A 13,295-nucleotide genomic window follows, 5' to 3' on the forward strand; every position below is an offset into this window, starting at 1 on the left:
GGCTCACCACAAGCCAATGGCCAAATAGAGCACGTAAATTGTAGTCTTGCACCAATGATAGCAAAGTTAACTAGTGGCGGCTTTAATTTTAGTTTAGATAGGGTCTTGCCGGAAATAGAGTTTGCGTTAAATAATACGATACATCGTAGTACAGGTACAACGCCAAGTGAAATACTTTTGGGAGTTCCACAAAGGTCATGTAATAGATTTTCTAAAAGAAAAATTTGGAAGAAAACATGTTGTACGAAAACGATCGCAGTGTGACAGAAATAAGGGAAAAAGCAGTAGCAAATATATTAAAGTCTCAAAATTATAATAAGTTATTAAAAGATAAAAATCGAATTCAAAGAACGTATAAGGAAGGCGATTACGTTATATTTAAAAACTATATAAGTACTCCAGGTGTGTGTAAAAAGTTTGCACCTAAGTTCAAAGGTCCTTACAGAGTTTGCAAAGTTCCCCCAAATCATAGGTATTTAATTAAAGACGTCGAGGGATTTCAACTTAGTCAAATCCGTTATGAAGGAATATGGGAAGTAGCGAACATGACACCTTGGTTAAACCATAATCTCTTTAATGAAGGCGTAATCGGGACGATTACAGGTCAGGATGGTGTAACTGTACTGAATACTTTTTCAATAATAAACGATTGGCATCCATAGTAATATACATTTGAAGGTATTTTGGCAACACTAGGTGAAGCCATTTTTAAATATAAGGGAGTTGATGAATAAACGTGAGAAAGTAAAGATCGTAATATTGAGTTTTATTGGTTCGTCCATAATGTAATGATAGAAGGTGGTGGAAGATTTGACAGCTGTCATATCGAACGCCCTTAGCTCCAGTAAGCTCCAGGTTTTATTTTGGAAGTACATAAAAGAGGGCCCGATTTTTAAAATAGTACTTAATTTCATACTTTTTTATTTAATGTTAGAATTGGATTGCAAAGTAAAGAAACGATTTTAAATATAATTTAAATAAAAAAACATGTTTTCTTTCGGCGATTTTTTATATTGAAAAAAAGTCCAATGCATTTTACCGCTTAAATTAGAATTAAATTTAAAAGAAAAATCAAGCGCTGCGTTGGTTAGGTAGAGGATTAGAGAACAAAATTCAAAGATACCAAGCTATCTAAAAATAGGATTGGCGCTTAGTAGAAATGAATTTCTTCAAAGATACAGTAATCATTTCCATGTATCTATGTAGGTTGCGAAATTTTAAGAAAAAAATACTAATTTGATCCATCAGATTGGCGATTCGTTAAAGTTTTATTTATGTTTTAGGAAAATTTAACGTTAGAAAAAATTACTTTACATCAAAATTGACATAAGACTAACATTACTTACAAAATACTTATATTCATACTTATATTCTATTACAAAGTTTTCCTTTAATTTAATTTTACCAAGTTTTTGAAATTAATAAATTGAGATAAAATTAAATTAATAAGTTGTTTATATTAATCTACATATTTATTTGTATACATTTTGGAATAAGTGAAGATGGAATAATGGCGGTTATGACAATGATAACGATTAAAATACAGATGACTTTTTTGAATTTGGTAATAATGGCAATAAAAATATTTTTTTTTTCTTCGCTACCCTAAAACCGGTTTCACATTTCTTCTACACTCTCCAGTAGAAAAATACGCAGATTTCTAAAATTGCAGCACTTGTTAGTACCTATAAGCTGTTTGATAATAACAGAATTAAGTAATGGTTGAAATAAATTTAGGTAAGTGCTATAAGGCAAAAAAATTCACACTTATGCGGCTTCTCGTTACAATGGATAAGTTGATGCTTATTTAATTCAGATTTTCTTATATTTTTACCACAAAGATTCGCAGCAACGAAATCTTCGGGAACTAAAGGGACACCTGAAAGGCTTATCTTCACCACGACCGAGACGGTGTCTATTTAGGTTGCTAAGTATTGTTTATAGATAACAAGCGAAACATTTATTAATTCAACAAACTTACGTTTTGAGATATTCGAGTTTTAAACATTTTTTTTGTGATATTTGAAATTTTTTTAATAAGCAGCGGCCGCCGCGGTGTGGTTGTAGCTTGCTTCGCCTACCTCATCGAAGATCTTGTGTTCACGCCCGGGCAAGACAATATAAACATTTTAGAAACAAGTTTTTTTTCAATTAGAAGAAAGTTTTCTAAGCGGGGTCATCCCCTCGGCAGTGATTTGGCAAGCACTCCGAGTGAATTTCTGCATGAAAAGCTTATCAGTAAACATTTATTTATTTACTTAAGACAGTCAGTTGCCGAAGATTTGGTAGTTGACAATGTCAGGTTTCGCGAGGCGATGAAACTGGAAAGGCGAGGAGGATTGTCGTTTATTTTGTTGCATATCTCATCAATAGTTGGGCCGGGACCTTTAGCCATTATCGTGCAGCCATCGACGTAGGATGCAATGGTAACTCCTTCAGGTGGCGAGAGGGCTTCCATATATAAAAGTTAAACAAAAGCGGGGATAGAGCACCACCCTGTGGGCAGGGGCGGATCCAGCATTTTTTTTGGGAGGGGGAACACACAACGAACCCGCAAAAAAGTTAACAAGAACTTATATAAATATTTAGAAGTAGCATACCTACTTCAAAGTTATTTATAGAGGTTGAAGTATATACATACATATATAGGAAGGCTTATAAAAGTGTCAAAATAATAAAAAATTAAGTGTACAGTAAAGGCATTTTTCTTTTATATTTCCTGCTGAAAATGTCCAGCACTTCATTAGGGTCCATTTTTCCCGCAATATCATCATTGATATGCATTAAAGCCAATCCATTCAAACGCTTTCCTGTCATCCTGTTGCGAAGATACGACTTTAATCGGCGTAAGGTGGAGAAAGATCGCTCGGCAGTGCTGGTAGTCACTGGAAACGTATACAGCAATTGACAAAGAGTTCTAATATTTGGCAACGCCGTTGCTCGTTTGTAGGCATCTGCTGCAGAATCTGCAATATTTTCTATCATTTCTTTCCAAATTTTTAAGTCACCCTTAAAAGCTCGAAAACAAGGAAGGTCTTCTTTATATACTTCTGCGCCTTGTAAAACGTTCTCCAAATCTTCATCGCTGAAGTTTTGGGACAGCAACTTTTGCAATTGCCCAATTCTTTGCATGGAGGCGTTAGGAAACCTGGATGACATTTCGTTTATAATAAAGTCTAGAAAAGGAATATATACTACAACTCGGTAACAATCCTCAACTGACTGAGTCTGAATGTTTGGTCGATTATTTTGCCGCCCGGTGATTCTGGGGACCGTGATTTCTGCACCAATCTCATTCGCGATAGCCTTAGCCTGGTTGAAAAGGTTTTTAAAAGAGTCAGTGCTAGTTTCACGTTGTCGCTGTAAACTTGATGTGGTCATATCAATAAGCTTAACTGCAGAAACTATATCGATATCTTTGGTTTGTAATTTTGGAAGTGTTGTTTATAACTCAAATTTTCTGTTTTAAAATTATTTAGAAGTGTGAAAATAAATTTAAAAAGTACATTTCCTTAAAATTAAATTCGAATATTATGTACATATGTATATAAATACCACCGTGGTGTGATGGTAGCGTGCTCCGCCTATCACACCGTATGCCCTGGGTTCAACTCCCGGGCAAAGCAACATCAAAATTTTAGAAATAAGATTTTTCAATTAGAAGAAAATTTTTCTAAGCGGGGTCGCCCCTCGGCAGTGTTTGGCAAGCACCCCGGGTGTATTTCTGCCATGAAAAGCTCTCAGTGAAAACTCATCTGCTTTGCAGATGCCGTTCGGAGTCGGCATAAAACATGTAGGTCCCTTCCGGCCAATTTGTAGGGAAAATCAAGAGGAGCACGACGCAAATTGGAAGGGAAGCTCGGCCTTAGATCTCTTCGGAGGTTATCGCGCCTTACATTTATTTTTTTTTTAGTATATAAATATGAGCCGTTTATTTTGAAAGTGGCATAAGTCATTTCCAACTCATGGTCTTAAATGCATTGTTATTTTTGAACGAATGCATATATAGATGGTTCTACAATTATAAAATAATAATAAGAATTGCATCTTTTGGATATTGGACTCTAAAAAACTGGAGGCGAGGAGAGATACAAACAAATTACCACTGAACCTAAACGACATGAAATGACTTATGCCACTTTCAAAATAAACGGCTCATATACAGTTCACAAGAGAAATTTTCATTAAACTTAGATATTTCTGTAGAATTTCAAAATCTATAAGAATTATGATTTTGATTTATTTGAGTTATTGCTTACAATTAAAAAAAACGGGTAAAAATCGCAAAATTGGGCGACTCAAAACGTTATTTCCTACTTAGTTTTAAAACTTTAATTTAACTAGATTTTTTGTTACTGGAAAATATGTGAATTTTAAATCGCTTTGCAAAAATTCCTCGAAACCAATAAACAATTTGTAAAGAAATATAAATTCGATCATATTGCCCCAAATACCACTGAAGCTGCTTTTTTACCACTTTAAAATTCAAGATATCAACGTCTTGAACTGGTAAAAGCTTTACGTTTTTTAAGCTAAGCTTTGAAAAATTATAGTCTTCGGAACCGTTTTTCTTAACATTTACTATTTATTGAAAATTTTACAGCCCTAGCTATTACCGTTGCTGAGGAAGTTGATTTAGATAAAAGCTTACCCAAAATTTCCATTAGTGTGTAGTTTGATTTTAAATTTAACAATAGCTATTGTGAAAAATTTTGAAATTTAATCAATTATTTAGGTCCTGTACCAAATGCTTAAAAAAAATTATTTCCCCCTCCCCCCCCCCCCCCCCCCTGGATCCGCCAATGCCTGTGGGTGCTCTTGTTTAATTATTCTGGGCTTAGATGTTACGTTCCTGAACTGTACCGTTGCCTGCCGTCCATGACAGATAATTTGCAGTCACCTTTTGAGACTAGACGAAGGGCGAACCCTTCCAAGTCTTGCAGCATCGTTCCGTGATTTAGTGTATAACAGCAATAAGTCTAACGCTACGAGAACTGTTCGGTGGTGGGCTCTTAATGCAATCCGCAATTTATCTATTTGTTGATGGCGTTTATCGCGGTGGAAGGCCCCGACTTAGAAGTATGTCTATGCAAAAATGGGGTTGCTTTGATAACAAATAGAAAATAGGTAACATGATATTTTTCTAATAAACATTTTTTGAAATTGGGTATTTAGAATAAAGGATTTTTTTTTTTTTTTTTTGTATTTTAATCCCAGGCCAAAATTTTAAACAACTAATTGTTTACCATGCTGGATTTTATCTGCGGGCAAAAGATTCTTAGGTGGTTGCTGACGAGATTTTTCGACATCTTTCTCCACTACAAAGGATATGACAAAAAAATTACAAATTTAAGTAAGTTTAAGTTTAGCCTATTAACAACTCAGTCATATCAATAATGAGTCCATTTCTATTTACATTAGTGCGACGCTGGAAGAGCTCACTTTCACGCACTGGCATACTAATATCAGGTTGTAACCTCTTCAATTGTGGGCGATTCTGTGGGGAATGTGGCAAATTCAGATTTAATGCGCAAGCGACCTGTAGAAGCCCAGTTTGTATTTTGTTTAGCTTTAGCGGATGCAGTAGCGGCTGCACTACTTGTTGTCGGTTCATCGTCTCAACTAAATTAATTGTCTCAAGTGGCACATTTGAAAACTCGCTTTTAACGCGTATACGCATAGGTGATTGTAGCGAAAGTGGGTGGACATTCTCATTTCACGTCTCTTGCTGCGCTTGTGCTTTTCATCTGGAGATTCTTCCATGTCCATAGCTTCGACATGTGTAAGTTTGTGCGATTTCTTTTTATGCTTTTTATGTGCCTTACTTGTAATGGATTCAAGTTGTTCTAATTCTTTCAAACGCTCGCTAAATTTTCTTTTTAAATCATTATTTACATCTTCAAGACGCTCTGCAGCATGATCAACAAGTAAATCATCAAAAAAGTTGTCTGATATGTTCGCTGATTGTGTTGGTTCGGGCGCTACTTCGTTAAGAGTTGGTTCACTTTTTACTTCGAATTCATTAATTGGTATGGCTGTAACTACTGGGGTCGGAGTAGCCACTGCTGCTGGTACAGCCGCTTGTAATGCAGCTGCAGTGATATCATCAGCATTTTGTAATAGATCGTCAAAGAAACTCTCTGGTAATGTTTCGTCATGTTCGGCAGTTTCTGTGTTTTTATTGGCAGCAGAAGTAGTTGGTAGAAGAGGTAAAACTGGGGCTATAGTTGCTACTTCTCCAAACGTGGCAGAAGTTGCTGTTATTGCAGTTGTGCTCTGATCTGCAGCTGCTACATTTTTATCTGTTTGTTCTGATTTAATATATATTCCTAGCACATTTTCTTGTTGACTTTCTACGACAAGAGCTTGTGCTTCCTTAGCCTGCACTTTCGTTTGAACATTCATCCGTTAGTTTACAATCTTCAAGAGCTTCCTTCTTAACTCTTATTACGCTATCCGGCATTAATGTTGCCGCAGGTTTTACGGTTATTTTATTAATGGCAAAATACTCAGCTGTCGCATTTGCAGCTGACGTAGTTGCAGAAGTTTCCAGTGAATTTTCAGAGCTACTTATTCTTGTTAAACCATCAGCGCTACTTTCAATATTGTCGGTTGTTAATCTTCCGCCACCTTCTATCAATACATTATGGATATAACACTCCGTTCAGTGCATGCAAGGCGAAACCTACAAGGAAAGATGCAAAAATTTATTTGAAACATTAATCATCGAATTTATATTAATTGCAACATCTTACCATCATTAAACGCAGAAAATATGCGATTTTTATTAATTGTGTTCAAATAGACAAAGTCATTATATAGAATTGTCACACGTTTGAATGATAGAAAAGTCAACACAAAGAGGAATTTGAGAAAAAAAGTGATGCCGTTGCATATTTTTTCAGAAAAAACGATTTGTATAGTTTTACACATGATGTAATAAAGCCAGGTGTTCTATGTCGTGACAGCTCATTCTGAAGACTCCCACATAATACGAATTATGAGAGAAAGGGGAAGAACAGAAGAAGCCGTAGAAGTATTAAATTGGATACTTTTTTGAATAAAAGCATTAAATCCTTGATGGTAACGAAACTGGATTTTTTTTTTAGTTTTTAGATTAAAATATAACCTACATTAATCTTAAAACTTAAAATTTAAAAATTCGTTTTGTATATTTATATATTCAGTACTACTCTGAATCGCTTCAACCGATTTGGATGAAATTAGGTTTATGGATAGTGTACTATTTATATTTGTAATACTCCTATATTTCTAGTAAAATATGCTCACGATGAGTTTGAAGGAGAACTGATAGTTAAATGCTTCATATCCGTAAAAGATTTGATATATAAAATGGGATATGTTCGAGCGGTCTTCTACATGTATGCCATATCTTCCTATTTACCTTCATAAACGACATAAGTAACTTGCACGACAATTTTGAATTTTAAAATTAAGACTATGTTCAACTGTGAAAGAGTCATTTCATTCACACTGCACAACAATAACTAGCGCTTTAACATTTTTTTTTTGTCATTGAACTCCTTTGTAAAAAAATATGGAAAATGCTGGATTTGGTATGCCACGTCGATTTACAGAAAAATTCGAAAAATATCTCTTGTTATTAGCAGGGACAGGAAATAATAATTATATTCTTTTCGGAGTCAAAAAAGTCCGGGTCAAAAAATTTAGGTGAATATGTCGAATCATACATCCTTTTTATTTTTCGAACTTTTTACATAAAAGTCCACATATAAAAGTAAAATCTGTATTTTATATTTCTTGAGTCCGACAGAACTAATTAAACTCGGACTTTTAAAAATAAAAGTCCAGAAATAAAAGTTAAATCCCGACTTTTATTTTTTAAGATACGACTTATCGGAACTAAATTTTTTTTATTTCGGTTAAGCCGTTTCTTTGTTATCATGCCGGACTTTTATTTTGGCCTTAAAAAATAAAAGTCGGGATTTAACTTTTATTTCCGGACTTTTATTTTTAAAAGTCCGAGTTTAAGTAGTTCTATCGGACTGAGGTAATAAAAATCCGAAAGTAATTTTTATCTTGATCCAAATATATTGAAAGTCCAAAATTAATAGTTTTTCAAGGAATTATATTCAGCCTTATTGTAAACTTCGCGTGAATGCAATTCCCAATGGAAAAATTCCCACATTTGTTCTGTTCTCATTGTAAACTTCACATGTGAAAAATTTCCCATTTTCGAAAAATTACCCTAACCGTCAACAAATTTTTTTCCACGTGAATGTATAGAATTTGTTCGCAAAACTGAAAGTGGGAAACAACATTCGATAAAATGTAAGGATTGTTTATTGCTTATTAAACTTAGTTAAGAATTATTTTATATCACTTAGGTCTATAAACAAAACTCAGTTGACTTTCTTGGTAAGCACTATGGCCGAAAATCCTGAAATAGGAAAGGGCTTCCAAAAAACAAATAAAGATAAAGTGCTGGCTTTTTGGAAGAAATTGAACAATTCCCTCAATAGCATGGGCCCACCATCAAAATCAATCTCCGAATGGAAAAAGGTGACTATCAATGCAATGTGGCTATGGAATGTGCATAATTTATATAGACAGGTTTGGATTGATCAAAATCGATACGTACGAAACAAGGCTGTCGAAAATACCAAAAATCGGAAAAAGACCGGTGGAGGACCTTGCAAGCAACATGTTTTTTCTGTATTAGAACAGTCAATTTTGGATATAACTGCGTCAGTAGCAGCTGCGGAAGGTGGCGAAGATGGCAAGCCTTTTGGTTTGAATGCAACGAAATCAACTGGTAAGCAACGTGAAAATAACAGTAGTGATGAAGACAGCAGCTCTAGTGAGGACTCTAAAAAGGAACTTTATTGTCCATGCTTGGACGAAAATAGCACCGAAACTGCCGGTGACACGCAAAGGGAAAGTGCTTTGCCTGCACAAAAAACCAGCCAGCAAACTCGCAAAAAAATTAACCCTTCGGAGCTATTAAACATTGAACTAGATGTTCAAAAAGAAATGAATGACAACGTCAGAAAGGGCTTGGAAATCCAGAGTCATCACTATACTGAAATAGAACCCACTTAAAGGAATTAAACCAAGGCCTCGAAAACTTTCAAAATATTCAAAACAGTTTACTAAAGGAAACAAAACGCCACAATTCGGAAATTGAAGTTGACCGTAAACTCATACTTATAAACAGCCAAATCGAGGTTCAAAATTTGAAAATACTTGCTGCAAAGAAAAGCTTAGGCATTAATTAGATTGTTTCGAACGTTTTTGTAAAAAAAATTTATTTTATGTACTTTATTTTTTCAAATTGGTAAAGGACGATTAACAATAAAGCCGCTTTTGAGCTAATACAAATCAGACATTTCTTTGAAGAGTGTCATTCAATTATAAAAACATTTTGTCATAAATTTACATAAGGCAATTGCCTATATTTGCTCTAATACGCTTAGCCTCATTGAGGTATGATGAATGCGATTCAGATTCTTCAAACTGCATGTGTTCAGAAATTTCCGGTTGAGAAGCTCTATATGAAATAAAAGGTGTGTCATCGCATAGATACTTTAAGCATATATTGTGCAACGCGCAACAGACATTAGTAATTTGAGCTGCTTTCTTAGGCGAATAATGTAGCTCTCTGGCTCCTAGTACACACCTCCATCTATTTTTTAAGACGCCATTGGTCCTTTCCACAATGCTACGTCAACGTGCATGAACCTCATTAAATTTGCTTTCTGTGGAGCCCTCTTCCGATGAACTGTGGGGTGTTAGCAACCAAGGCTCCAGTGGATATCCAGCGTCGCCTATGAACAAAATTTGATTTTGGGACTTACAGATTTCATTAAAATTTTACCTAGCAGCCAAACATTTCTAGTGCCTAGCAAGTAATCCTGCTCCATTTAAACCCTCAATTCACTTTTATTCCAAATTAATGAGTCATCGCAGGCTCCAGCGTGTGTAGCATCGACGTATCTTATTGCCATTTTGTTATCACATACCTGCAGATAAAATTCTTAACATGCGTAAAAGCATACACAAATTTTACCAATCTACCAGCAAAACACTCATACTATAGTAACCCTTTCTGTTATAATATAAGTGTTTATTATTCCTAGGGTCTATAATTCTAACGTGTATGCCATCTATGCAGCTAATAATGCCTGCGATATTAAATTGTTGATGAAAATCCAAAGCAATTTCACGCATTTCGTCTTTAGTAGGCCTTTTTATCCACTGATTGCAAAGGCACTCCTCAAAAACATTCAATACTTCAGACAAGACGTGGCTAAAACTTGACTGCGATAAGCCAACATCCACTTGCCTCCCTACTCCTTTTTGGTATGCTCCTTCACCAAAAAATCTTAGAGCAGCTGAATATTTGAACGCCGGCTTATTTATTCTATACAATTGGTGAAAGCTATGTATAAATAGTTAAAACGCGATTATTTATTTGGTTTACGAGTATAATTATTTGCATGTTTACCTTGCATTGGGTAATTCAAGGGGATTACACTTGTCGCATAATATCCTCCTGGACACTCGTTCAACCAATTGCTGACTGGTATTAGTTTCTTCTTCAATTAAACAAAGGCGCAAGTAAGCACTAATCATTACAATTTTAATATTTAACGCAAAAATAAAAATGTCTGACTACACAACAGCAATTTTTTCTGCAAAAATTTGTAAACAAAACATGAGTGATGTTCACAGTAGCGTATTCGAAATTCGAATATAAGGATTGATTCACATGAAATTAACGATACGAATTTTTTGTTCATGGGAAATAAAAAATTTATGGGATTGATTTATTCACATGAAGTTTACAATAAGGCTGATTATAAAAGGAATAACAGTTTCCGCCCCTGGTTATTAGAGTTTAAACTCTGTCGCCCGGTTTTTCAGTGCGACTTTGAGTTAAATAGGGTTTAATATTGTCACTTTAACTGAAAGGAACGGTAAAATTCTAATGCCTAGGGCCAAAACAGTAAAGTTAGATTGAAAGTAGTTCTCTGCAGAAGCTGCCCAGCCCAACTCTAAAGTGAGATTGATTGTTTTAATAGGAGTTTGTGTAATATCTCCAAAATAGTCTAAGAAGTTCAGTGACTTAATTTTTCAACTATTTTAGTTAAAAATTTTCGTTTTATATATTTAAGTTGTCCTTTAAAATAATATTTACGATAATAATAAAAACAGATACACATATACACATTAAGTGATTACATTTCGGTATATGATTTTGTTAGGATAAAATATTACAACAGACACAGTAAAAGATTCATACGAAGTCATTAGTTGGTCATATACCAACATGTACTTCTTATTCAGATCTGTTCACCTCAGTGGCATTGTTTGGCATATACATTACTCTATGTGAAGGATGTACTTTGCCTAGTAAAATTTTGTCTTTATATGTAGCACGTGAAATGTATGTTTCACCTAATTCCGAATAACCACCAACCACAGCTCCTTCCGGTAGATGTCCATTTAAATCGGCCACCCATTTATGTTTGAAATTATTTAATAACTCGACGTTTTGACTAAAACATTATTGCTATGTGAAGCGTGTGCGAGACCTTTTGCCGGTGCATAGGCGGCAGGCAATAGATCTTGAAAATAGACACGTGCTACATGTTGGATTACCAGCTGAATCTGTTCCAGTTTGTATAGCATCAGATGGTTCAGGTGGGGCCATTGGTACATTTCTAGATCCATTTAATTCTAACTCGAAAAGTGGTGTCCACATCGGCATATCGGTATACATATCAGCCGCATCGGAATCATATAATTTCTTATCCAACTCTGACCGTTCTCCGTAGGGTGCACTCGGTTACGTGTGCATGGTCGTCTACATTCTGGACAATACTTTCGATGATTTAATGCCGCGAAAAAGCAACGATTGAGAAATAAATGACCACGGGCTGTTGAATATATTCGATCGGGTTTCTCATAGAACTAAAAAATGGCAAATTTAAATGTTTTTATTGAAAAAATAATGATTTTTTTGAGAATTGTCACTAGTTTGAGCTATAGAAAAGTCAACACAAAATAGAATTGGAGAAAAAAAGTGATGCTGTTGCATACTTTTCCAGGAAAATTGATTTTTATGGGTTTTACTACGATTTTTCCTCTGAATAAAAAGGCAGTTTGGCAAAGAGGCAAATTGAGTTTGAGAGTGGGAGTTCAAGATGGCGGATTAGAAAGAGAAGCTGCCAACGTCAGCCACCTTGTAATTACATCATGAGTTTTACATAAATTTTTTCCTCTGAATAAAAACGGAGTTTTGTAAAGCGACCACATTCTTATTTCTAAGGGCGTTCAAGATGGCGGCGTTAGAGCGAGAAACTGCTTACATCCGCCACCTTCTATAATTCCATCATTGTAAAAGATTAAAATGCAATAAAAAAAAGTTATGACCTTAATGAGTGAATTCTGAATGAATCTTTATTCAAATATTTCAGCTTATTTATATTAAATTATTCTAAACATATTCTTACATACATATTTACATTTAGACATACATACTTACATGCATATCTACCTTAAGCATACATACTTACATACCTACATACAACTCGATACAAAATATGTACCTACACTCTGTGTTGAGCTGTGACTTCTATGGGAAACGCAATGTTTGCAAATTTGCTAGAATTCAAATTTGTTTGGTTGTGTGTTGAACACACACCTGTATTAAATCGTGTGAATGGCTATATCAGCAATAATTATCAAATGCATATTTATGTGTTGATGAGCATTTAGACTATTTTTGTATCAGGGTAGCATATTAGACTGATTTAAATATTTGGCATTAAATTGTTGCCTGTTTACACTACATCTCCCTTTTTTTCAGAATGCTTATGCATTTGGAGAATGCATGAGCATTCTATTTTTATAAATTAATTCTACTTTTGTATTTTATGTTTGTAGGTTGAACCTTTTCTTATTCTACTAATTTAAGTCTATTTTTGTGTATTTTTATTTTCTTATTATTTATGATATTGCTATTCTCTATGTTACTGAGAAATTTTTGCTTATCCTCATTTCCTATTCTAAATGGGATTAAAGTGTCATTATTTTTATTATAAGTATTTTCTTCTTTATAGGGTATTGGAGTAAAATTATTATTTTCATCGATTTCTTCTTCCTTATAGGGTATTACTAAAATAATTTTTCCTATTGATATCTTTTTTTTTTGTTTTTTTTTCAGGTTATTAATAAAATTATTTTCCTATCGGTATTTTATATTCTGCAGGGTTATAGAATTATTTTTCCTCTTGATACTTTCTATT

The 13,295-nt window shown here is 34.4% G+C and overlaps 2 protein-coding genes and 1 pseudogene across 2 annotated transcripts in view; 1 reads left to right on the plus strand and 2 right to left on the minus strand.

Moving 5' to 3' along the window:
* Nucleotides 1-13,295, plus strand: part of Shark (SH2 ankyrin repeat kinase) — a 418,475-nt gene that overhangs the window by 399,015 nt on the left and 6,165 nt on the right. The gene's annotated exons all lie outside the window — the stretch shown is intronic.
* Nucleotides 1-13,295, minus strand: part of Lipt1 (Lipoyltransferase 1) — a 514,034-nt gene that overhangs the window by 42,751 nt on the left and 457,988 nt on the right. The window lies entirely within an intron of this gene.
* LOC137243040 (uncharacterized) lies at nt 11,324-12,303 on the minus strand (annotated as a pseudogene).

This window comes from Eurosta solidaginis, chromosome 3 (assembly GCF_040869045.1).
Source record: "Eurosta solidaginis isolate ZX-2024a chromosome 3, ASM4086904v1, whole genome shotgun sequence".
NCBI lineage: Eukaryota > Metazoa > Arthropoda > Insecta > Diptera > Tephritidae > Eurosta > Eurosta solidaginis.